At 39.7% G+C, this 27,636-nt stretch overlaps 1 protein-coding gene across 10 annotated transcripts in view; it reads right to left on the bottom strand.

The window, feature by feature from the left end:
- Positions 1–27,636, bottom strand: part of tncb (tenascin Cb) — a 438,107-nt gene that overhangs the window by 278,098 nt on the left and 132,373 nt on the right. For all 10 annotated transcript variants that reach the window (XM_060841310.1, XM_060841314.1, XM_060841315.1 and 7 more), the window contains one exon: positions 18,462–18,515. The gene's annotated coding sequence lies outside the window, so the exon portion shown is untranslated. The remainder of the gene's footprint in view (positions 1–18,461; positions 18,516–27,636) is intronic.

The following is a 27,636-nucleotide window of genomic DNA, read 5'->3' as shown; positions in this document are numbered from 1 at the left end:
AAGATCTATCAACAGATTAGCAGATTGGGTTTAGTCTACTAATGTGTCTGTTGAAATGGGAAACAGCAGAAAAATGGAAGTGAAATATAATACAAAGTGTCACCACTTTAGAGACAAAATCTATGAAAATCTAATAATTCACAAGGGATCTGTTTCATCATCTTCAATTTCTTATAGCTGTCACAATGCCTAAGGTCAATTCAACTATGGTGATATTTGTTAGGTTATCTTTCTGTTAGATGTAACATCAATAGAATAGCTTTCTGAAAGATGATGTTAACTGCTTGCTTAACACTCCTCATGCTTTCCTAGTTTGCTCATGATTAAATTGAACTCAGCTGTGATGAATCTGCCAAACAATGTACAGATAAGCTGCTCAAACAGATAACCCAGCTAATTTTCTGCATTATTTGTTGCCTATAAGAAATACTTGCGTTAACAGTCTGTCAGCATGAAAGTCTATACATTTTAATGTGAATTCAAAGATCAATGATTTCTACTTCATGTTATCAGTTAACATAAACAAATTCAAATGGGGTTTGAGGTAGAGTTTGGGTTAGGGAATACACCGAACTAAACCACAGTAGGTTTCCATAGCTGCTTTAGTTGCTGCTCAGAACTTTGACCACCATGAGTGTGCTGGCTAACCACAGGAATGAACCACCAAGATTACTAGACATCTGTTGGATGGTGCTTTCCAGAACTTTGGTACTACAAGGATGGAATTACTTAATTAAAATATGTTTGCGTAAGTGATTGCACCTTTTTGGAGATGATTATTTCATCGGCCTTTAACCAAAATTGAAGTCAATGGGATAATCTGGCACTTCAATGTACTTGGTTGTAATATTCTGATCTAAATATAACCAGACATTCTGGAGTAACTCAACTCATACATTTTAAAGAATATTACGTGGTTCTACATATTGTACTACATAAAGAATGCCAGAACATTGAGGGTTCTGAGATGCCTTTATGATTTGGAGGTGCCAGTGTTTGACTGGGGTAGACAAAATTAAAAATCACGCAACACCAGGTTACAGTGCAACAGATTTATTTGGAAGCACTAGCTTTCAAGGAGAGGCAGTGCCTCGAAAGCCAATGCTTCCAACTAAACCTGTTGGACTATAACCTGGGGTTGTGTGATTTTTAACGAGGTGCCTTTATGTAGGGTAATTCCAATAAGTCATAAATGTTAGTAGCAATTAAGTGATCATGTTCACCTCCATACATGGTGATGATTGATTAGTTAAGTCAGATAAAAGAGGATCTATTGCATTTGGTTTCTCGTGTGGCTTTATGATTCTTAAATGTGAGAAACGTTTTAGAGCAAAGCCTTCAGGTAATTTTCTCTCTCTTTCCTGATGCGGAGTAATAAGTTGTTGAGTCTTATTGCTGGATTAAAGGATGAATGTGCTACATAGACTGCTTCTGAACCATCCGGATCTTGTATATTTTCTTTCTTGGTCACCTCAGAATGGGTTGAACTCAGTCAGACTCAAACTGGAGTGGGAAGTTAAATTGAGTTTTGTATTGTTTTCTATGGAGGTAGAAGACAACCAGAGTTTTCCTGGATTCCATGATCCTGCAATAAGAGTAGGGATAATCCATTGTCAGTTTGTCCATCTAGAAGATGGGTTCCCCAAAAGCCCTTTTACACTGGGAGCAGCTTGAATTGTTTTAGGGTGAGACTTCTTCTGTCGGTTGGTCTGTTTGACTGGCAGCTCTGTCGTGCCAAAAGCCCCAGGTCTGAACAGTGACCACAGGAAGAGCCAAGATGGTGGCCTGTCTTCAAGGCAATCTGGCCTAGCTGTCAGGTCCCAGCGAGGAAGCTGTGGGGTAGGTTTTAGAGGTGAGAGGTGGGTTGGGAGGTGATGTGGCAAAATGTTAAAGCTAGAGTATAATTTTTTTTGGATCGGATGCCTCCAATGAGCCTGAAAACAGCCCATAAATTGAACATTGCCAGGCCTGTCTGGTCTCTGTCCCATCGTGCAATGGATAAAATAACAATGGAGGCAGTTTTATTTTACAACCTTTGTATCCACTGTTGGAGTGGCCACCGATGATCCAATCCCCTCAGCCACATCAGCACTCATTAGCCCAGAATTGACTGGAGCAGGCACCTTTTAACATGCCATATTAGATCGTTGTCCAACTAAATGGCAAGGAAAATCTTTTATGCCTCAAATTGCTGTAAATGCAAAATTATGAAAATACCATCTTATAATGGCACATTTAGGACATTGGTGATTAATAGCTCCAATGGTCTATAGTTTCTCTCAATGAGATTCTCTATCATTTTAAAGTAACAGGAATTGTACAGAAAGAAATAGGGCAAATTGGATTTTGTGCCAAAAGATAAATAGAGGAAAAGGTATTTGAACTAAGGGAATAGAAAATAGAAGCATGAATATTTTTATGATTAAAAGTGTCCTTGCTGAGCTGAAAGGGATGATCAGGGATGCAGAAGCATAAATGCAGGCATTAAAAAACCTGCACTTTTAATTAGTCAGCAATTTATATCAAGTCATTACATTTGCATTATTTCTTGCCCAGATGAATTCGTAGGCAATTTAACAGCACCATCCCTGATAAACCACATTCATAAACATCCACTCCCTCCACCACCAATACATAGTAAGCACTGCTACGACTATCTGTAAGATGCACTGCAAAGATTCTCAGACGACATCTACCAAACTTGTGACACTTCCATCTCGAAGGACAAGGGCAACAGATACGTAGGAACACCACAACCTACAGGTTCCCTTCCAAGCCACTTACCATCCTGACTTGGAAATATATTGCTGTTTCTTCACTGTCACTGGATCAAAATCCTGGAATTTCCTCCCTAACAGCATTGTGGGTCAACCCACAGCAGGTGGATTGCAGTGGTTCAAGAAAGCAGCTCACCACCACCTTCTCAAGGGCAACCAGGGATGGGCAATAAATGCTGGTCCCCGAGTGATGTCCACATCCTACATGATTTTCTTTTAAAAAGCCACATTACTTTTCCCACTAGTTCTAGGCAATTTTTAATATTCACACACAAACAGTGGTGGTACCAGATCCCAATAAATGTACCTTTTTGAAACCATAATGAGGAGGTGCTAGTGTTGGACTGGGGTGGAAAAGTTAAAAGTCACGCAACACCAGGTTGGACTATAACCTGGTGTTGTGTGATCTTTAACCTTTTGAAAGGGGAGGTGTAAAATTAGATTTTAAAAAAGAAAAGTTTATCAATATCCAATCACTAATTTACATTTTCATTTTTGCAAGCTTTTGAACTATATAAGATAATATTTTGTACTTTTGTGTAATTATGTTTCAATATTGTGGCACAGAATATTCTAACATAGGTTTGAAAAACAAGACTGAGGTTACTTTAGCACAACTAAACTGTATAGGTGAAGCACAGAGCTTCCCTTCTGCGTTCCTCACTTGTAGCAAAACAAAGTGTAATTGAATTTTGAAAAATAATAAAAGCAAATATTTTTGATTGTGGTACTGAACAATGATATTATAGTCACTGATTATCTCATTGTATATGTGTATTTTTTAAAGTAGGTTTATAATGAAGGGTGAAGAAGAATATCATGACAAGGGGCCAAAACTGAACTGCTACAAATATCATTTCCTCATCTGAGTTCAACATGTCTTGCACAAAATGGAGCAAGACCTACAGACCAAAGGTTATTTTCCAGGAAGAACACAATCATATCTGATCTTAAAATTCAAGTGACATTATAGATTAACTAAAGATTGAAGTACAAAGCAAACAGTAATTTTCATAAGCTTTACCAAAAAGAAGCCATTAGGCTTCAAGACACTCACTTGGTCAACATCTCACAAATCCTCTCTCTCTGTACAGAAAACTGCTTCAAACTGTAGTTCATTGATAACCTCTGAAATCCCTGGTAACACTTCTTAAGTGAAAATATTTGCTAAGGTCTAACATTTACTGAAGTGGCAGTCAACCTGTATGGCTGAATTGAAATGAACTGCACAGATTGTTTGCTGATATTTCCAGTTTGTTTTGACTAAGTTGATTAACTGATTATGTCCAGAGGCTCTAAAACTTCATAATCCGTGACTTTGTGGTCGTTAGCACTTTTGGTCATCTCAGGAGTCCATACTAGTCAGTATGTCTTTTATTCTGACATGTCATTGCTCACAAATTCCAAGAGTACAATGAAGAGATCACCATGGAAGCTGCATAAAGCACTTAAATGAACAAAATCTACTTACTATATATTCAAGGCAATATAAAATAATCTTTACTAAAGTGAATCTGTTCTTGCAGTTGTGAGGGGATTATAAAAGAAACTCATACACTGCAATTTTTTGCATAAAATAATTTGCAGGAAATTCATATCAATTTGTTTTTTAATTGAAGTAACCTACATTTAATCACATCCAGATTTTTTACATGAAATATCACACTCAAATTTCATTAATAAAATTTACTCTATGTGAAAAAGATACAAATCTGCTGGGCAACAATTTGAAGCCCCTACTCCTTATTTCTCAAATAGTTTTTATCTTGAGCTTTTTGCTACCCACACGGATTAGAGGTTTTCAAAATAATGAAGCTTATGGAATGATGTCAGACCTCTCTCCTGAATCTTGTAAAAACAACTATTACAACATTAGACCATGTTTAAATTTAATTTCTGGAATATGTGCTACATGATAACACTCAAATATAGTCAGAAAAGAAGACATTGATCTTATAACCAATGGCATAGAGGTTACAACCTGCATTCATTTCCAAACATAACCATTCCAAATTTCTCTTGGTAAGCTTTAAAACATACTTGGCTGAGAGAACATAACAACCACAATGAATAAAGATTCAAGAATGTGAGTAGAATATTTAAATGCTACAGAATCAAAATGGCCATTCATGAAGCTGTTTCGATGGAGTGACAAAAGACCAAAGCCTGTCACTTGCTGTGGTGCAATAAATCCTGTCATTGATGCTGACTGAGTTTCACGTCTTAATTTCTCATATTTGCTGAGTTGATCATCATTGATTTAGGAGGCTAAAATGATATTGTACTTCTATCAAAGAATTTAAACAGGCCTAGGCTAAAACTTCTAACACCTCAGCCTTTTTCTTACTCACACAGAAAGTCTGGTGTCTTCAACATTGGTGGCACTCAAAACTAGTGCTTTAACATAGTTAAATGTTTCATCTCTGCCTACTCTTTGGTTGGAGCACAGTACCATTTTACCTTTTGAAACAATGATCATCAAATCAACAGATTTTAGCAATTACACCCCAAAGTTCAGTTAGCAACAACTAAAAGGTAAATAATGTTAGATCTAAATCTGATATCCTATCTAAGAGACCATTTGGAAAGAAGTATTAATTGTTGAGTTTGTTTCCAGCAACATGTATTGTTATTAAGCTATTTCAAAGCAAATCTCAATTATTTAAGAGTACTTTACAATTGCAAGATAAAGTCCAAGTTGCAAGCTTGTGTAACATCACTGGATTTGACACAATTCAATTGCTTCACGTTTATGTGAATTGTCCAAAGTGTTTTCTTTTAAACTTGTAAAAATATTTTTGTTAAGTATATGTCACTGCTCCTTGCATGTTAAAGCAACATAAATGCTCCTTTTCTGTTCGGGCTACTGTAAGAATTTTAAGACTGCTGGTAGCAGTCTGACCCATCTCCATGTACTGGTGCATGATGTTGTAAATAGTCTAATTCAATTTGCTAGTTGTTGTATACCATATCACCAACTAACCCATAAGTCCACCTCTTATTTATTTTTTTGTAGGAGACGTCTTCCCATAACACTGCAATGTTATTTTTGACACATAAAACAATTAAAGGTTAGCTACATAATATAATTCAAAGTATCAGGACAAACAATACATTATTCTTAAGCTGATGGCTTGCTAGAGCAGGGAATGGAATCCTTTCTATTTACCTTCAAATTTTATAAAGGTGATAATTGTGCTTTGTCTTCTTATTGCCTTCGCTTGGGGTAGTCATTCTTAGGTGAGGAAGGTTATTGGATACAGAGTCATAGAGATGTACAGCATGGAAACAGACCCTTCGGTCCAACCCGTCCATGCCGATCAGATATCCCAAACCAATCTAGTCCCAGCTACCAGCACCCGGCCCATATCCCTCCAAACCCTTCCTATTCATATACCCATCCAAATGCCTCTTAAATGTTGCAATTGTACCAGCCTCCACCACATTCTCTGGCAGCTCATTCCATACACGTACCACCCTCTGCATGAATAAATTGCCCCTTAGGTCTCTTTTATATCTTTCCCTTCTCACCCTAAACCTATGCCCTCTAGTTCTGGACTCCCCAACCCCAGGGAAAAGACTTTGTCTATTTACCCTATCTATGCCCCATATAATTGTGTAAACCTCTATAAGGTCACCCCTTAGCCTCAGGATATGGTTAGAGAGTGCAGTTCTGGTATTCAGTGCATTTCTCCCATAGCAGTGCAGCCTGTAATGTGTATGCAGACACTGAGTTGGATTGAGGTCAAAGGAGGGAAGACAGCAGCAAGAGTAGAAACAGATGTTTGAGGCAATAAGTTTCAACAATATGGATATCCAGTTTCCCATGCAATAACATGTAACTAAAGGTATTTAAGGATTTTTTAAAAATGTGGGCTGAGCCCATGTGGGATGGTGTTAATAGAAAGGTGTGGAGTTTGATGAAGGACAAAATAATATATAAGCAAACATGAGCTCTTTAATAAGCATACTTTGTCATAAAGAAAAGGTTATAATGGGAGAAAGCCAAGAAAGAGATTCAGTAATGAGAAAGGAAATGATTCAAGGTATGTTTTGACTGAAGCGAAGGTGATACAGAATGCAGAAAATGGATAAGTAAAAATAACATGTTCATTGGATGTTAAGTGATATTTCTAAGCCTGCAAGTGTGAATAATATATCTAATTAATTCATCAAGAGATCTTGTGGATTTTTTCAACATTTTCAAGCTGTGTTGAAGTCTGTGCTTTTAACAATTAAATGACTCAATAGTTTCCACTTGTTCTCAAAGGAATCCAGGAACATTTCAGAATGACTACATACTCCCATCTTATTAATACTTTAGTGACCTAACATAGATCGAGGAAATAGGAATCAATAACAAACTGATCACAGCAGCACCATTCTTCATTCCTTAGTATTAACAGTATTAAGTTTATTACAACTACTACTTAGTTCAAACTCACTACATAGCCTTATGACTCATAGATAATTAACAGTAGATTAATAAAATAATGCTACTCAGCTAATAGTTAGAATGCAACTTGGTCCTTATTCTTTTTGATGACCTGCATGCAGGTTGAGTCCGTGATTAAGAAAGCAAATGCAATGTTGTCACTTATCTCAAGAGGGTTGGAATATAAAAGCACCGTTGTGCTACGGAGACTTTATAAAGCTCTGGTTAGGCCCCATTTGGAGTACTGTGTCCAGTTTTGGTCCCCACATCTCAGGAAGGACATACTGGCACTGGAACATGTCCAGCGGAGATTCACACGGATGATCCCTGGAATGGTTGGTCTAACATATGAGGAATGGCTGAGGATCCTAGGATTGTATTCATTGGAGTTTAGAAGATTAAGGAGAGACTTAATAGAAGCTTACAAGATAATACATGGCTTGGAAAGGGTGGACACTAGGAAATTTTTTCCGTTAGGCGAGGAGACTAGGACCCGTGGACACAGCCTTAAAAATAGAGATTCAGAACAGAAATGCGGAGACATTTCTTCAGCCAGAGAGTGGTGGGCCTGTGGAATTCATTGCTGCAGAGTGCAGTGGAGGCTGGGACGCTAAATGTCTTCAAGGCAGAGATTAATAGATTCTTGATGTCTCGAGGAATTAAGGGCTACGGGAGAATGCGGGTAAGTGGAGTTGAAATGCCCATCAGCCATGATTGAATGGCGGAGTGGACTTGATGGGCCGAATGGCCTTACTTCCACTCCTATGTCTTATGGTCTTACGGTCTTATTGTATTGAGAAATACACATGCAACCAATTTGTTCAAGTACCTTGTTATAATTGTAATAGAAAATCACAGTAGTGACATGTGTTCTTTCACAGTGCCCCTGAGCAACGTTTTCCCTATTGAGTTTTTATGGTGCACTTTAATGGGATAATTCTTGTCCAGATTTTGTGTGTGATGTAATTTCATCAATACCACTTGAAAAACAGTCTGGATACCATTACATAGAAGTATTAATCATCTTGGATATTCAAAGCCTTGCAGATATTTAGACTACTTGTTTAGGGCATTGTAATAATAAAGGATGTTGTCCCAAGTTAGTAGTATAGTGACTGACAAACCAGGATTATACTGAAAACATCTGCAATAATACAATTTAATGGAATTGTATTGTAATATCTAGAGAGACAAACTGAATGTCTCGTTCTTTTCAGACCTTTAAAGAAAACATTTTTATGATGTACTTATATTACAAGAAGTAGACTGGGAGCAACTGCCAGACATAGGCACTTGGACCATTGTGTTAGATTTTCAATAGATTACATACCTGATACATGCATAGCAAATGCAAGTGAAATTAGTTTCCATACACTGACAACAGGAAGCTAAAATCACTAGTTCGTTGATATCGGAAACATACGTTATATACAGCAGAATGACATTATTTAATAAATTCTTAAATCAACGGAGAGGCAGAATCTCTTCAGCTAAAGTGCTTTGTATTTGCCAAAAAATTAAAACAGGAGCCTTAAGAAGCTGGGGTGAAAACCTTCAAATTTTTACCCTCTACCTCCTCTTACTCAAGTTCCTCTTTCAAAGACACCTCCTTATATTGTTCCCATTACACAACATATAGAAGCACCTGTACAAACTACGTTCATATGGAATATTTACTTTGGTGTGCATTGAAAGAAGCTGCCAAATATATGTAGGCAACAAAGTCCTTAACTGAGGATTCCAATGGGCTAAAGACTAATTGACATTACTGATCCTCTCTCACAGCCTGAAAAGAGCTGCAAGTGAACAAGTACAGAGGCATTAATTGAACAGGTATAACAGTGGGGTAGTTGCAGGTAGATATGCAAGGCAGGGCAACACTGTACCAGCCTTGCTTAAAAAGTACAGTCTATAATAAGAGACACAGGTACACTGCACTGGACCGAACCGGTAACATCTGTAACTTAGCCAAAACCCACCTACTTACACAGATTTAAAATCAGGCCACGAATGAACTCTGTTAAGATGTTACGGATTCTTGCCATCATATCTTCTTCAGTCTGTTCTGTGGCTAAATTTCCTCTCGGTCTGGTTTCTCTTCTTCTAGCCAGAGCCCCTTAATTTTTCTAAAATCTTTATATAGTCACTACAAGCACATTTAAATTCCAAGTGCTCATAAATCAAGACAAAAATAACAGCCAACATCCTAACACCTTAAACGAGGGCAGGCATATATCACTTTATGTCATAATTTAATAGTCTTTTGACCTGTATCATCAATGGTTTGTGGACAGATTGAGGCAGTAGCGGTGACACACTGATTACTAAGAAAATTTTATTACTGATCTTGACAACTGCTCCTTATTTGAATATTTTAATTAGGCTCTCACTGCAGGAGATGTATTTAATTGGGACAAGTAGCAAAGCAAACCCTGCTTTTGACAAACAGCTCACCAGTCTGTGCTGAAGACACCATCCCCTTAAAGGAATATTCTTCAGCTCCCTTTAATTGGAACATGTTTTTTTCTATAAAGCTAGTTGATTCCTTTTTTGACCATGTCTGGAGCTATTCCCTGAGATTGTGGTTTCCCTTCCCAGGGAAGTACGGGGTAACATTTCTCTCCCACAGGATTCTGACATTACTGCTTCGCCCAGAGTTTTTATGTCCTATACATGGCCTGATTTTATTTGCCTATATCCCTGAGGAGGCTTTGGGTTTCACTTAGAGGAGGCCTAGATGACTATTTCTCTCCAAGATGACATTTTGTATTCTACAGTAATGCCAAAATGAAAACTCAGCAATCACAAGGTTATTGTTCACCATAAAAATGCCCACAGACTTCGTAAAATTAAAATGCATTCTATCGTATGCCATTCTTAGACAAAAAAAATTTATTGGCCCTAAACTAAACACTTTCAAGACCCTCAATCAAATGTTTATTCATTTTGCTTTGAAAATTTCTTTAAACTTATAGCCTGATGATCTTACAACTCCATGAAGGTTTTGTATGAATTAAATTACTGGTCACCAATGTAAGAATCCTTACTCCGTAATTGCGTTAAAGAGGCTAAACTGCAGGTTATTGAACAGCATGAATTCAGTACTAACCAGAGTAGCTTTGATATTCGATATGACACATTCTGGCTGGCAAATTCATTGCTTTCTCATATATGTTTTATCGCGCCACTCTTAAAGGGCAGCTCTTTGAAGATAAATCTAATTTATTATTCAAGTACCTTCAAGTGATGGAGATGAAATGAACAAAACCAGTTAGAATGGTTTCTGTGCCCTACTTCTTGAGCTGTAGGCCTTTTACTGTCTTCTATTAATAAATCTTAATAATTACAATCTACAGCACAAAACCAGCATGATATGATACTGAGAACTGAGTGGAAGTTGATTAAATTATTAAGAAAATAAGTTTTTTATTTTATTAAGTGAGCTGGTCTTAATGAACACTCTGGGCAGATATCAGGGTGGAATTTAATGCTGTCTCCTGTAGGTCAGGTGTCAGTCTTTCAGATGGGAGGATGGTGGATCAGAACCCTGCTGCCTTCCTGCCTTTCCCCCAACATGGTTAGTAGATCATCCATCACACAGCAATAAATACCCACTTAAGGGTTTCATGGCACCGCTTGTTGGAATTTATTCAACTGAGGTAACCTGCAGGTGGGTTGAGAAGTAAAGATTACAGGGGTTTGCTTGTGGGGAAGGATGTTTTTTGTTCGAAGGACTTCATAGTTAGAATGGGGGGAGGCTAATGAGAGCAACTGTGGCCCTGGGTCCCTCAGTGACCATGGGCTTTGGATGGGTGTAATTCCAGCAATAGTCACAGCTTCTCATGGAGGTGGCTGTGGGGCATGTTTCCATAGAATGAAGAGCAGCCAGACACTGATTTGGTTGCTCTCTCTTGGGAGGATGGGATTTCAGACCCTGGAGCCCTTCAGCTCAACAAAGGTCCTTTGCTTCCCAGGTTAATGCCTAACTGGCAGTTAATTTTAATGAACCTTCCCAAAAATGGCACAGGCGGCCTTTCACCTATTCTCAGCTGGCAGGTCCCTGTCATAACCATTCAGAATAGCGAGCAGTGTTTGGATTGTCAATATCACTTTAAAAGACGTGCAGTTTGGATCTTACACAAGTATGAACTTTGTGAGTTTGCGAATCCAGATCATGAATAAAAAATCAACCTGAATTCATCTTCATAAATAATAATTGCCAACTTAAAACAGTTCAGTTGACTATTTTTCTGGTTCTGATTCAAACATGTTTGCAACACTCATTAATACCTTTGGATTGTGAATAATCACAGAATGCAATTAATTTACAAGCAGTGCTTGGTGGGAAATTAAGCTTTTTGGCACAGTGATAGCTTTTGTCACTAGGAAATGTGTGACAAGAGGCTAATATCACTTATTAGTTGAATAGAAGATGCCAAACGATAGAACTGTATGTAAAACACACAATAAAATCACCACAAGTATAGGATTTAGAAACACTCAACATCCTGGAAATATAAAAAATAATATTAAATATCACCCTAAGCCTAGAACTCCCTCACTAAGCCTTTCTTCCTCCCCTCCTTCATTAAAATGCACATTAGCATTTAAATCTTCAATCAAGTAATTGATCATCAATCCTAATGTTTCTTTCAAAGACTGGAACATGACTTTCCATTGCTGATTTGGGGGTGCAGAGTTGGGAAAATTTCTACCATGACCCTGACTTTTGTGAACGTGCTGTGGATGCCAGTAAATGTTTCTCTTTTGGTGTGGGAATGGGGTGCAGGCAGAAGGAGTGAGAATGGGTCTCCAATTGGGACCACCCAGGCCTAGGTATAGAGGCTGGTTTTGCGAAAAGCTGGCTTCAATGCTCTTTAGTTCCAGCACTAAAAAAGAACAAGATTAGAAGCCTTTCAGAATACCTCACCCTCCCACAATACACCTCCTTTCCCATCCATGTAAATCCATTCCACCTCACACCCACACCACACAATGGTCCCCAAATTCTGTGTTGAAAAGTGTGGCACTGGAAAAGCACAGCAGGTTATGTAGCATGCAAAGAGCAGGACAATTGATGTTTCAGGCATAAGACCTTCATTGGGAGAGGAAAAGGGGGCTGAGAGATAAATAGTACGGTGGGGCTTGGAGGAAAGTGGTTGGGAATGTGATAGGTAGATCAGGAGGGGGGTGATAGTGATCGGTCGGAGGGGAGGGTGGCGTGGATAGATGGGAAGGAAGATGGAGAGGTGGGTAGTTCAAGAGGGCGGTACCGGGTTGGAGGGTTGGATCTGGGAGGTGGGGGTGGGCAAATTAGGAAACTGGTAAAGTCGACAGTGATGCCATGTGGTTGGAGGGTCCCAAGGCAGAAGAAGACGCATTCTTCCTCCAGACATCAGGTGGCTTGGATTTGACAGTGGAGGAGGTCTAGGACTTGCATGTCCTTGGCAGGGTGGAAGGGGGAGTTGAAGTGATCAGCCATAGGACAGTAGGGTTGTTTGGTGCATGTGTCTCAGAAATGTTCCCTGATATGTTCTATGAGTTGGCATCTTGTCTCTCCAGTGTAGAGGAGACCACATTGAGAGCAACGGACAGAGTAGATGAAGTATTTGGATGTGCAGGAAAATCTCTGCTGGATGTGGAAGGATCCTTTGTGGCCTTGGATGGAGGTGATGGGGTAAGGGTGGGCGCAGGTTTTACACCTTTTGCAGCAGCCAGGAAAGGTGCCGGGAGTGAAGGTGGGTTGGTAGGGGTTGTAGACATAACAAGGGAATCACGGAGGAAATTATTTCTGCAGAATACAGATGGGGTGGCGAAGGAAATATATCTCAGGTGGTGGAAATGGTGGAGGATAATGCGCTGTATGTGGAGATTGGTGGGGTGGAAAGTGAGGACCAGGGGAGTTGTATTCTTGTCGTGGTTGGAGGGGTGAAGTTCCAGTGCAGAAGTGCAGTGAGTGGAATAGATGTGCTGGAGAACATTGTTGACCATGTGGGAGGGGAAATTGCAGTCCTTGAAATAGGAGGCCAACTGGGATGTCTGGGAGTGGAATTGCTCAACCTGGGAGCAGATATGGCAAAGGCAGAGGAATTGGGATTAGCAGATTGTGCTTTTACAGGGGGGAGATGGGAGGAGGTGTACTCCAAGTAGCTATGGGAATTGGTGGTATTGAAATAGATGTCCGTATTGAGTCGGTTGCCAGAGATGGAGACGGAGAGGTCCAGGAAAGGAAGGGAGGTGTCTGAGATGGTCCAGGTGAACTTAAGGTCAGGGTGGAAAGTAGTCGTGAAGTTGATGAACTGTTTAACATCCTCATGGGAGCAAAAGGTGGTGAAAATACTGTCATCAGTGTAACAGAGGAAAAGGTGTGTATGGTGCCAGTATAACTGTGGAAGATGGACTCTTCCATGTACCCAATGAAGAGACAGGCATAGCTGGGGTCCATGTGGGTGCCCATGGCTACGGCTTTGGTCTGAAGGAAGTGGGAGAATTTGAATGAGAAGTTGTTGAGTGTGAGGATCAGTTCTGCCAATTGAATGAGTGTATTGGTGGAGGGGTACTGGTTGGGACAGCAGGAGAGGAAGAAATGGAAGGCTTGGAGGCCTTTGCCATGGCAGATGGACTCTGCATGTCAACCTGTGTCACTCTAACCACACCATGGCTCCTCATATACCCATCTCCATGACAAAAATTCCTGTTTTCCCACTAACCCTTGGCCCTTATAAGTTCCATGCCAACTTATTGTCTTCTAATAAATGCCCTGGTCATTTATAGCCTTTTGTGCCAACTTATGCCAATGAACAGTCTTTGTTCTTATATCTTCCATGCCAACTTACTGGGTATTTATCACGGACAGTCTTCAGGATTTGTGTTGAGATGACACAAAATAAAGTTCTATGAGTCTATTGATCAATTCAATCTCTTTTAGAAATGGCTTCTCATTGATCAATGAAACAATGATCAATTACATTAAACACCTTACAAACTAACAGGTAACACAGAATGATAGTAATACATTTTGAAATCCATCAATAGAATCTCAGCTGGAAGAAGAACACTAAGCCTGAGCGTGAAAGGGAACAGACAAGGAGAAATGAGTTCCGGCTTCCAACTCTTGTGACGTAGTTGGAATGTATGATGACAGCAGACTGTGCTGCACTTTGAAGTCCCATTTAGGTGAATAGGCAAATACATCATTAAAATCTAATGCATGTGGGATTGGTCAGATTTCCTTATTCATAGAGCCATAGAATCAGAGAGATGTACAGTATGGGAACAGACCCTTGAGTCCAACCCGTCCATGCCGACCAGATATTCCAACCCAATCTAGTCCCACCTGGCAGCACCTGGCCCATATCCCTCCAAACCCTTCCTATTCAAATATCCATCCAGATGTCTTTTAAATGTTGCAATTGTACCAGCATTCACCACTTCCTCTGACAGCTCATTCCATACATGTACCACCCTCTGAGTGAAAAAGTTGCCTCATAGGTCTCTTTTATATTTTTCTCCTCTTACCCTAAACCTATGCTCTCTAGTTCTAGACTCCCTGACCTCAGGTAAAAGACTTTGTCTATTTATCCTATCCATGCCCCTCATGATTTTGTAAACCTTTATAAGGTCAACCCTCAGCCTCCAACGTTCCAGGGAAAATAGCCCCAGCCTGTTCAGCCTCTCCCCATAGCTCAAATCCTCCAACCCTGGCAACATTCTTGTAAATCTTTTCTGAACCCTTTCAACTTTCATAACATCTTTCTGATAGGAAGGAGACCAGAATTGCATGCAACATTCCAACAGTGGCCTAACCAATGTCCTGTACAGCCGCAACATGACCTCCCAACTCATATACTCAATGCTCTGACCAATAAAGGAAAGCATACCAAACGCCTTCTTCACTATCCTATCTACCTGCAACTCCAATTTCAAGGAGCTATGAGCCAGCAGTCCAAGGTCTCTTTGTTCAACAACACTCCCTAGGACCTTACCATTAAGTGTATAAGTTCTGCTAAGATTTGCTTTCCCATAATGCAGCAACTCCCATTTATCTAAATTAAACTCCATCTGCCACTTCTCAGCCCATTGGACCATCTGACCAAGATCCCGTTGTAATCTAAAGTAACCTTCTTCGCTGTCCACTACACCTCCAATTATGGTGTCATCAACAAACTTACTAACTATACCTCTTATGCTCACATTCAAATCATTTATATACATGATGAAAAGTAGTGGACCCAGCACTGACCTTTGTGGCACTCCACTGATCACAGGCCTCTAGTCTGAAAAACAACCCTCCACCACCCCCCTCTGCCTTTTACCTTTGAGCCTGTTCTGTATCCAAATGGGGAGTTCTCCCTGTATTCCATGACATCTAACCTTGCTCACCAGTCTCCCATGAGGAACCTTGGTGAACGCCTTACAGAAGTCCATATAGATCACATCTACCTCTCTGCCCTCATCAATCCTTTTTGTTACTTCTTCAAAAAACTTAATCAAGTTTGTGAGACATGACTCCCCACACACAAAGCCATGTTGACTATCTTGAATCAGTCCTTGCCTTTCCAAATACATATCCATCCTGTCCCTCAGGATTCCCTCCAACAACTTGCCCATCACCGACATCAGGCTCACAGGTCTATAGTTCCCTGGCTTGTCCTTACCACCTTTCTTAAACAGTGGCACCACGTTAGCTAACCTCCAGTTTCTGGCCCTAATTAGAAAACCAATACAAGACAGTTAATATCCAAAGTACATACTATAGTGACTATAACAAGGTCAGCCAGGTGGACCTCATAGAATATGAGTTCCCTGATTGAGGCAGTTAACCTAGTCCAATCAGGGACCCCTGGCTGACAGATATAATCAGATTGTTAGGGATTCTGCTCATTCTAAGAGCTGGCTCTGAGCTGGCTGTGTAAGTGTCTTGTCCTCTGCATGTGCAAGTAAAAGGGTAATTTGGTGATTGGATACCAGCCTTCATGGAGTTATTTCACATACTAATCAATGTAGCTTTCTCGGTAAAAGTATATGATTAAGTGAAGAGTGGTTGGAAGTGAATTATGTGAATGACGACACCACCATACAGCTTTGAGGCGAATGGCCTGTTCATGTGCAGCAAATAGATAGTCACACATTTTCTAATACATCCTGCTACATCTGACAAACTGCTGAGAATCATCTGTGCACTTCTGTTTCATTGCCTATTCTATGAAATTCCCACAAATGATAAACAGGAGCACTATGTAATTTTGTGTGTTTTTAAACATATATTTTAAAAGACATTTCTGACACATTTGTTAATCAATAATTTTATCAGAAGGTGGAAGTTTTATCTGTCTGCTAATAAACAAAATAGCCTGATTGCATTTTGTCTGATAAGTTCACGATATCTGGCATGATATTTTGTTACCACAACAATTGAAAAGGATTAAATATATAAGGACAGAATTAAATGCTTGGAAACTGGACATATTTATTAACATCTTGCATTTTATTTCACTTTCATTGTTGTGCTCAATAAAGCAAATGTTTTACAACCGCAGCAATCATGTGCTTCATTAGGATTGTGTGTGGCGGAGTAGGAAGTTTGCTTTTATGGGACTGTCCGTTTCTATAGTAGCACATACTTAGATCAGTTGTCAGGAAGCAGACTGTCTGCCATTTTAACAGTTACCTTAATAATAGGAACCATTTACTAGGAAAATAAAAAACAGACTCAGGTCAACTGGATCCAAAAGGCTAACTGAAATCAAGTGTATACACTTTGAACAAATGAAATCATATGTCCTTAGGCCACCTCATCAATATCCGATAATTACGTATCATAAAAGCCTCTGACTGCCAAGTTCTTAAATTCCACTCAAACTAAACCATAAGCATGTGTTACAATGTGTTTTTCATCTTGGCAACGCCTTTTCTTGAGGGTACGCAGATATGCCTGCTGTCTGACAGCTAAACATTACAATAGTTTCATGTACAAGTATCACAGTGGACACTAAAGTTACACTGTGGGGTAAATAGTATGCAAGTTCTTGCCGCATTATTTCAGAATTCCTCTTTGCACTTAATGTTAGAGATGGTGAAATATTGAAAATAAACAGATGAGTATCGTGAGTTCACTGTTCATGTGTTAGTAACCCATGTGTTTTTATAACATTGAGTTTCAATGCTCTTTCCCCACATGTAACTGTTTACTTCTTGAATTTCCTGCTCGCAGGGTTACTCATTTTCTCTCATCTCCCCAACTGGACTAAAGTATTTATGTAAGTGCTTTTCATCACTTCAGGATGCCCTAAAGACCTTCACAGACCACTGTTCTAATGTCGTGATGCGGCAGCTGATTGCTGCACAGGTCTCAAAAGCTGCAAACAGAAAATCATCACATCATCTTTATTTTTAAAGGATAAGTATTGGCCAGCACATCAAGATAACTCTCTTGCTTTTTGAATAGCGGCATCTTCTTTGTCCAGACAGAAAACTGCTTTTTCAGTATTTTACTAGAGAGCCAGCCTAATTCTGTACTCAGGGCTCTGAAAGAGACGTTGAGCCAGCAATCTTTGAACTGAAAAATGAGTCTGTTCCCAACTGAGCCTAAGCACCATCAGCCATTGCTGTGACCTTGTCTCATTAGTGATTGTCCATGTGCAAGCCTTACTAGTGAGTCACGGGAATGTCATAGCACGTTGATTCTATAGTTATTCAAATTTCCCCAATTGCACACTTTCTATTCCAGGTAAATGAATAATCAGTTTGACTGTCCACCAGTTGGGGTTGCTGGGATTAGTGCTGGCAGCCCTGTTATTACTGTCCCAGTTGAGATTGCTTGACCAAGCAAGGCTCTGACCAAACCTGGGATGTTCTGGTGAGTGGGTGCACAAGTATCTATCTAAGTTTGATCCAACCAATCCATTTATTCACTAAGCCATTGGGATCCAATATATTTCCCCAAGGGCAGCATCACCTTTAAAAACAGAAAGCTAGTCTGGTGTAGCATGTAGAAAGTTTGCGGGGGAGGGTAAAAGGGTGGAAAATTAAGCCACATGATTTGTTTTTTATTTCCTTGCTTTTTATTCAGAAATGGTATTCAGGATTTGCAGCCATGCATTGCTTTATTGCTTACACTTAAAACAAGGCAACCTCAGTGACGTGGCACGGTGAAAAATAAATCTGTCCAGTGAAACTGCTCCCCACCCATGGAGACTAATCGGAGCCAACAGTTATGGGATGAGCAGGATTAGAAATTCAATGCTTACCTGCTGTTTGGGGCCCAAGGCGAAAGAGAGGAGCCACAATGTTTAGAAGTTTACCTAAAAGCAAATAGCAAACAAAAAATGCTTATTGTTAGATTTCCAGTTCGCTGAGCTGAGAGGAAAGGCTGTCGTTTAGACTGTATCACATCTCAAGTAGTCTGAATTGAACACAGTTTCTAATTCTGCCCATATGCTCCAGTAAGAGAAGCACTTTGTCATCACCATTTGAAAGAGTTATTTGTCTTTCACTGGTCAGACATAATGTGTACCATATTGTATTAAAACATTAAGAAATGAACTGAGAGTCGAGTACTGCAACTGCAGATTGGATCAGCCCAGATTTTAGCTGAAACTGTCAAAATCAATGAAATTAATTTCAATTTAGGTGCAGATTATTTTACTTACAGCATTCTCTGCTTATTGTTATCCAGAAATGTATGTTTAGATTTGATAGCACAATTGCTGACTGACTTTAAAAGTTTATTCATCTGCCTTAACTTCACTCTTAATGATTTTCATAAAAGATCTTGCTCCCCCATATCATATTCTTCAACCACTGAGACCAACACCAGGGTTTACTTCAATTCGGTCATTGGCAATTACAAGTTGCTTGGTGCTTGATTTCCTCCTCAAAAAAGTATACTTGTGAACTTACTCCTGTCCTATAACATGTAAAGCTAAACCAACATTGTTGATAAATTGAACCAAGCAGAAGTCACTTTATCAACTTTAAGTAAAACAGTACACCAACAGAAGAGGAGAGGCACAGGTCATTTGAGGACAATATTTTGTATAATATCTTGCAGAAGATCAATGGATACAGGGATTGGTTTGGCAGTAGTAATAAAGCGTTTTCATAATTTATGTAACAAAATCAAGTTGAGTTCAAAGGGACTTTGAAAGGCTCTGTAGATTCCTGAGGTGCAGTCAAGATGCTGAATGATTCGCGCCTACTGAGCAGCAGGATATTCTCCAGAGGGACATGTGGGCTCTCCATGTAGGCTTTGTAGATACCAACTGTTAGTTCACAACTTAACCAGTAGTTAACCAGTTTGCAGCTGCCATTGAATACTCCAATGAAATGTGGTTTCTTCTATTTAAAGGGAGCAAGTGACAATCTGTAAGTTTGAGGCCAGTTAGTTTAGCAGAATCACAGAATTGACAAAGTCGACATGGATACGGTAAATAGACAAGGTCTTTTCCCTGGGGCGGGGAGTCCAGAACTTGAGGGCATAGAATTAGGTTGAAAAGTGGAAGATATTTGTATCATTGATAGTCACAGATGAGGTGATAGAAGGCTGGAGGTTGGCTAACGTGGTACCATTATTTAAGAAAGGTGATAAGGATAAGCCATGGAACTATAGACCAGTCGCCTGACATCGGTGGTGGGCAAGTTGTTGGAGTGATTCCTGAGGGACAGGATGTACATGTATTTGGAAAGGCAAGGACTGATTAGGGAGAGTCAACATTGCTTTGAATGAGAGAAATTATGTCTCCCAAACTTGATTGAGTTTTTTAAAAAAGTAACAAAGAGGATTGATGTGGACAGAATGGTGGATGTGATCTATATGGACTTCAGTAAGGCATTCGGCAAGGTTCCCCATGGAAGACTGGTTACTAAGGTTAGATCTCATGGAATAGAGGGAGAAATAGCCATTTGGATATAGAATTGGCTTGAAGGTAGAAGACAGATGGTGATGATGGAGAGTTGTTTTTTAGACTGGAGGTCTGTGATCAGTGGAATGCCACAAGGATCGGTGCTGGGTTCACTACTTTTCTTCATTTACATAAATGATTTGGATATGGGCATAGGAGGTATAGTTATTAAGTTTGCAGATGACACCAAAGTTAGAAGTGTAGTGGACAGCGATGAAGGTTACTTCAGATTACAACGGTCTCTTTATCAGATAGGCCATTGGGCTGAAGAGTGGTAGCTGAAGGTTAATTTAGATAAATGCAAGGTGCTGCATTTTGGGAAAGCAAATGTTAGCAGGACTTAAACACTTTACGGGAAAGTCCTAGGGAGTGTTGCTGAACAAAGAGATCTTGGAGTGCAAATTCACAGCCCCTTGAATGTAGGGTCACAGATACATAAGATAGTGAAGGAGGTGTTTGGTACACTTTCCTTTATTGGTCAGAGCATTGAGTATAAGAGTTGGGAGGTCATGTTGCTGCTGTACAGGACTTTGGTAAGACCACTTTTGGAATATTACATGCAATTCTGGTCTCCTTTCTTTCAGAAAGATGTTATGGAAGTTGAAAGAGTTCAGAAAAGATTTACAAAGATGTTGCCAAGGTTGGAGGATTTGAGCTCTAGGGAGAGGCTGAACAGGCTAGGGCTGTTTTCCCTGGAGCATCAGAAGCTGAGGAGGTGACCTTATAGAGGTCTATAAAATCATTAGATTAGATTAGATTACCTACAGTGTGGAAACAGGCCCTTCGGCCCAACAAGTCCACACCGACCCGCAGAAACGCAACCCACCCATACCCCTACATTTACCCCTTACCTAACACTACGGGCAATTTAGCATGGCCAATTCACCTGACCTGCTCATCTTTGGACTGTGGAAGGAAACTGGAGCACTCGGAGGAAACCCACGCATGGATCAGAAAAACAAAGAAAGTCGATTACCTGGGGTGGGAGCTTCAGGACTAGAGGGCATAGGTTTGGGTGAGAGGGTAAAGATATAAAAGAGACCTAAGAGGCAACTTTTTCCACACAGAGGGTGGAGCATGTATGGAATGAGCTGCCAGAGGAAGCGGTGGAGGCTGGTACAATGGCAACATTTAAAAGGCATTTGGATGGGTATATGAATAAGAAGGGCTTAGAGGGATATGGGCTGTTAGAAATGGGGTAAAGTGTTGTTTTTGCAGAGATAGAAAAAGCATACAGAAAAGGGGTCCAGCAAGAGAACAATTAACCCTGCAGGTATTTAGGGACTTTTCAGTGTATAATTGTGATTAATTAAATACTAACTTTGATGTGTAATTACTATAACAAAATGTTCTTTTTGTAAAATTATGCTTTCAGGAAAAAGCTGAGATAGCCGAAATGCTTGAGCTATACGAAATGATACAAGTTAATGAAATGTCCGAGGATGGAATATACCAGCAAATTGATACAAAATGTTAAACCAGATCTGGATGTATTGTCGACAAAATAAATGTGTGTCAGCACTTATAGAAAGGAAGGTTGCCAACCTGGGGAAGGGGGAAGTAATAAGGGTGGAGCACAGCTGGGCTGGTCTGGCACAGTAAGAGAGATTGGGTAATTAGGAGTCTGGAGAGATGACCTCACTCTGCTCAAAGGGTATAACTGTACACTAACGTAAGTTCTAATTTACTTCAATTGCTCTCTGCAATTGGGGTCCTTTCTTGCAAGATCGTAGCATAAATTGTCTTGTTTCCAGCTTTGGTGGTCTTGTCAAAATTTTATTGAATTTTGTTTCTAACATGGGCCAAGTGCTGGCAAATGGGACTACATTAGATTGGGATATCTTGTCGGCATGGACGAGTTGGTCTGAAGGGTCTTTTTGTGTGCTGTACATCTCTATTACTCTATGACTGTATATAAAAGGACCTAAAGGGCAACATTTTCATGCAAAAGATGATATGTGTATGGAATGAGCTGCCAGAGGAAGTGGTGGAGGCAGATACAAATTACAACATTTAAAAGGTACTTGGATGGGTATTAGAGTAGGAGATGTTTAGAGGGATATGGGCCAAGTGCCACCATATGGGTCTAGATTAATTTAGGATATTTGATTGGCATGATCAAGTTGGACTGAATGGGTTGTTTCTGTGCTGTACGTTTCTATGACTCTATAGATGGAGGCCTTTCAGCCCATCATGCCTGCACATCAGTTCGTAGATGAATGATTGGAGACGTGTGTGGGGTTACTTGGAAAGTGTAATGTTTATTTCATAATCCCATAGAATATTTGGAAATAGAGGTGCTGTCTTACCAAACTGGTTGCTTCTTGAAAATGTTGTAAAGTATTGGCACATCATGGCCAATGTTGTGCACTTGAATTGCCTTCAATAAAGTGCTATCCAAAAAGCATTTAAATAAACAAAGAACATTCTGCATTCATGCTCCTATCATATCATTCCAATACTTATGCTTTCTGAATGGAAGTTGATGTGAATTCAGAAATTATTCATTATCTGTGAGGTTCTGAACTTATCAATGATCAGCAACATGAACATGGCACAACTGAAGCATCAATGTCATTGTGACTATGCTTTTCATTACTGGAGCTTATTGTTTGAACTCAACATAAAGATATAGATGTTATTTTCTACTTTACTCTCAAATTGTTTTATCTGACTCATGCTCTAATTTTTTCATATTATTTTGAGGGTTCTTCAGTATATTAGCTCCTTTGGTCTCAAGGGATCCATCTGATATTGTATTGTTGTTCAATTGGTTTAGAAGATCACCAGTCCTTTCATTATTCCTCAATAATGTATTTACTTTGAAAGCACCCAATTTCTTAGACTCAGCTTGGATATCTTGGGTACAATTTGATCATGATAAATAATTTTAGCTTTAAAATCAAGAAAGTGTAAATATTAAATTGATACAATAGAATGGATACAGAGAGATTAACACACTTTGTTTAACAGCATCTTGTGCAGCACTTTATCAAAGGAGAGTTGACATCCACCAGGCTGCCATGATCAGTCCTCTTCACAACATTTTCAAAAAAGCAGCCAATTTGGTGAGACAACATGTGTATTTTCAGAAGTTATGTGGGTTCCTAAATAATCACTGTGCACTCCAAGTCATCCAACAGCACAACTCTAACTGTTAATCTAAGAACTTTCTGTGAACGAATGTGTGGAAAGATGGGCTGAATGTTCTCCTTCTCCATCTTGATAATGCTCTGATTCTGTGAAACTAACTGTCCAGAACATCCAAGTTCTGGATCAGTGATGCTGGAAGAGCACAGCAGTTCAGGCAGCATCCAAAGTGCAGCGAAATCAACGTTTTGGGCAAAAGCCCTTCATCAGGAATGAAGGGCTTTTGCCCAAAACGTCGATTTCACTGCACTTTGGATGCTGCCTGAACTGCTGTGCTCTTCCAGCACCATTGATCCAGAATCTGGTTTCCAGCATCTGCAGTCATTGTTTTTACCTAGAACATCCAAGTTGTCATTTATAAATAAAGGCACCACATAGGCCTTTTCTTCACTTCATAGGAGTATTCAAAGACTGCTGAAAACTACGAATTTATAAACCAATAACTAGTATATACAAAGCCCATGTTTAACTTATTAAACTGTATATATAACAAAAGATAATCTTCCAGTTCCACCTTTTCTTTCTCAAAGTAGTATACTCTCTCCTTTCTGTATTTTATTGTGACTGCTATGGTAAGTACGCCTCTGAACTTTGTCATGTTATAAACTGGTCACAATCCAACTTCCTGTACACTCATCGATTTTCCTGAGGAATTGAAGCCAAGGTGTGTAGGACATTTTCCTTTGCTGTACACAGTCCTCTCCCCAGAATCTTAAAGCAGAGCAATACTTTCCCTTCCTCAGACTTTCTTTCCAGCTTCAATTTCAAATCAAAACCTGACAATCACGTAATCGTTACCATGTTTTAAAAAATTATTTATGGTAAGTGGGCATCACTATCTGAGACAGCATTTATTACCCTCCTTAGTTGTCCCTTAAGAAAGAACTGGTGAATTGCTTTGTGGAACCCTGCAATCCAATAAAAGCAAATTACTGATGATGGTATCTGAAACCAAAAGAGAAAATGCTGGAAAATCTCAGCAGGTCTGGCAGCATCTGTAAGGAGAGAAAGGGTCAGTTAGATTTGAAACACCAGCTCTTTTCTCTCCATACAGATGCTGCCAGACCTACTGAGATTTTCCAGCATTTTCTCTTTTGGTTCCTGCAATCCAATTGCTGTTGGGACACCTGTTAGGGAGGGAGTTCTAGGATTTTGACCCAACAAATTCATTCGTTATTTATTGATTTATGTCTTTCCTTTACTATTTGCAACCTTGGTAATAAAAATTATGAGTAAATTGACTTCATTTGGTATTGAAAGTGAAACAAAAGTCATTAGTAGTCAGTTATTGAGAGATAATCTTATTTTTGTGTGAAATTCTATAAATTAATTACTTTTATTTCTAAAAATGAAACAACTCCACTTCTCAACTCCTTCAAAGATCACACATGCTCAATTTCCTGAATTCAAAAGGATTGACAAAAAGCACACAAATAATTGCCTTTATCAAATGACAGTATCAGGACAAGTGTAGTAGTCGCCGTCTCGGAATATTCCCATTGAAAAAATATTACTCAGTGTTATTCACGTATGATATCCAAAAATCCATGATTGGATCCATATTTTTAATGGCCTCCACTAGAGGACAGCACCAGCATCAATAGAAATTTAAAGCAAAAACATAGAAATTGAAGCAAGGAACCACAATTTGTTTGAAGAATCTGCTGAAAGTTCACAATCAAAGTTTAGAATGAACTGTCAGAGCAGGCATACTCAGTTCTGAATGTAGGAATTTGTGTCAGAGGTATTCATAGATGAGAACTATGCTTAACATATTCTAGTGATGGAGCAACCTGATAGATCCATTTTATCACAGAATGAAACATCCACATTCTCACTAAATCTCCATGGTTTTCCTTTCAAAGTCGGATCAGAAACTGTAACACTGCATGGCCTGAATTCGAACCTGGGTCAACTGCTTGGAAGGCAGCTATCCTTACCAATATACCACCATCACATGGCTTGCTACGATTTGAAATTAGCTCATCCTTTAAAATAATGGGTGGATTGATGAGGGCAGAGCAGTAGATGAGATCTATATGGACTTCAGTAAGGCATTCGATTAGCAAAGTTAGATCTCATGGAATACAGGGAGAACTAGCCATTTGGATACAGAACTGGCTCAAAGATAGAAGACAGAGGGTGGTGGCGGAGGATTGTTTTTCAGATTGGACGTCTGTGACCAGTGGAGTGCCATAAGGATCGGTGCTGGGCCCTGGTCTCCTTCCTATCAGAAAGATGTTGCGAAACATGAAAGGGTTCAGAAAAGATTTACAAGGATGTTGCCAGGGTTGGAGGATCTGAGCTATAGGGAGAGGCTGAACAGACTGGAGTTGTTTTCCCTGGATCGTCGGAGGCTGAGGGGTGATCTTATAGAGGTTTACAAAATTATGAGGGGCATGGATAAGATAATTAGACAAAGTCTTTTACCTGGGGTCGAGGAGTCCAGAACTAGGAGGGCATAGGTTTAGGGTGAGAGGGGAAAGATATAAAAGAGACCTCAGGGGCAACATTTTCATGCAGAGGGTGGTACGTGTATGGAATGAGCTGCCAGAGGATCTGGTGGAGGCTGGTACAATTGCAACATTTAAGAGGCATTTGGATGGGTATATGAATAGGAAGGGTTTGGAGGGATATGTGCTGGGTGCTGGCAGGTGGGACTAGATTGGGTTCGGATATCTGGTTGGCATGGATGGGTTGGACCGAAGGGTCTGTTTCCATGCTGTATACCTCTATGACTCTATATAGATCATTGATTGCAATCTTTGGGACTTTCATGTGCTGAAATGGATTTAGAAAAGAAAAACGTTGACTTATAATAGGCTATCAGCTGACTGCACTACGTTTGGTGAAACTAACATGGAATAAACAAAGTGGTTTGAACTGGACTTAACATTTTATCAAAAAACTAGTCAGACACAAAGGAACCATCATCCCTTAGTTTGATTTACACCTGTGCGATAAGTTTCACATAATGGAGTTTGAAAAGAATGCCTGCATTGATCAAGTTAGGAAACAAAGGAGCTAAGAGATTGAAATACACAAAACAGCTTGCATTGCTGGAATCGACTTTTGGCAGAGCACAGGAAGTGGATCTGTGATTGCAGAGCATAAAGTGGAGAGAAAAATCTGGACACTGAACTTGAAGAGATCTGCAATACTTGACACTGCTGAGGATATAAGGTATTGTTAAACCACTATAGGTTAAAATGGTTATGCTGCAAGGACACCCTAAGGCCCAAAAACTATATTTTCCTTCCACCATTAACTTTTTTAGTAAACATTATCCCTCTTTAACTTTGTATCTGTATGTGTCACTTGATGTCATATTTTTATTATTTTACTTAAGGTTAGTACACAAAATTGCTGTTGCTTTTGCTCAAGAAAACATTATAATTGACATTGGGCAATTAGATTTCTAATACAGAAAGATATAGCCTTATGCTGAAAAAAATCAGACCATTTTGAATTACCAACTGAGGAAATAGTAAAGAGGGAAGTCAATTCACTGAATGATTAGGGAGAAGGTAGGGGACATGTGTGTGAAGTTTGAGCAGATAGGGGAAGCCCTGAATGAGTATTTTGCTTCAGTTTTGTCGAAGGAAAGGGACCTTGTTGTGAATGAGAACTTTGAGGAGCGGGGATACAGGCTTGACCAGATCAAGATTGATGATGTTGATGTGCTAGACATTTTGGAAAACATTAAGATTGCTAAGTCCCCAGAGCCAGACCAGATTTATCCTAGGCTGCTCCGGGAAGCTAGAAAGGAGGTTGCTACACCACTGGCGAAAATCTTTGCCTCTTCACTCTCCATGGGAGTCATACCAGAGGATTGGAAGTGGGCAAATGTTGTTCTTCTTTTCAAGAAGGGTAGAAGGGAAATCCCTGGCAATTACAGACCAGTCAGTCTTACATCTGTGGTCAGCAAAGTTTTGGAAGGAATTCTGAAAGATAGGATCTATGACTGTTTGACAAAACATACCATGATTAAAGGCAGTCAGCATGGCTTTGCGAGGGGCAGATCATGTTGAGTTACAAATCTTATTGAGTTCTTTGAGGATGTGACAAGCCAGGTCAATGAAGGTCGAGAGGTGGATGTGGTGTATATGGACTTCAGCAAGGCATTTGATAAGGTTCCTCATTGTAGGCTCATTCATAAAGTCAGGAAGTATGGGATACAGGGAGATTTGGCTATCTGGATTCAGAATTGGCTGGCTGACAGAAGACAGAGAGTGGTTGTAGGTGGAAAATATTCTGCCTGGAGGTCAGTGTTGAGTAGGGTCTCGCAGAGCTCTGTTCTTGGGCCTCTGCTCTTTGTAGTTTTTATAAATGACTTGAATGTGGAGGTTAAGGGTGGGTTGATAAATATGCA

Source organism: Hemiscyllium ocellatum, chromosome 21 (assembly GCF_020745735.1).
Source record: "Hemiscyllium ocellatum isolate sHemOce1 chromosome 21, sHemOce1.pat.X.cur, whole genome shotgun sequence".
NCBI lineage: Eukaryota > Metazoa > Chordata > Chondrichthyes > Orectolobiformes > Hemiscylliidae > Hemiscyllium > Hemiscyllium ocellatum.
This window is presented reverse-complemented; position numbering and strand designations above follow the sequence as displayed.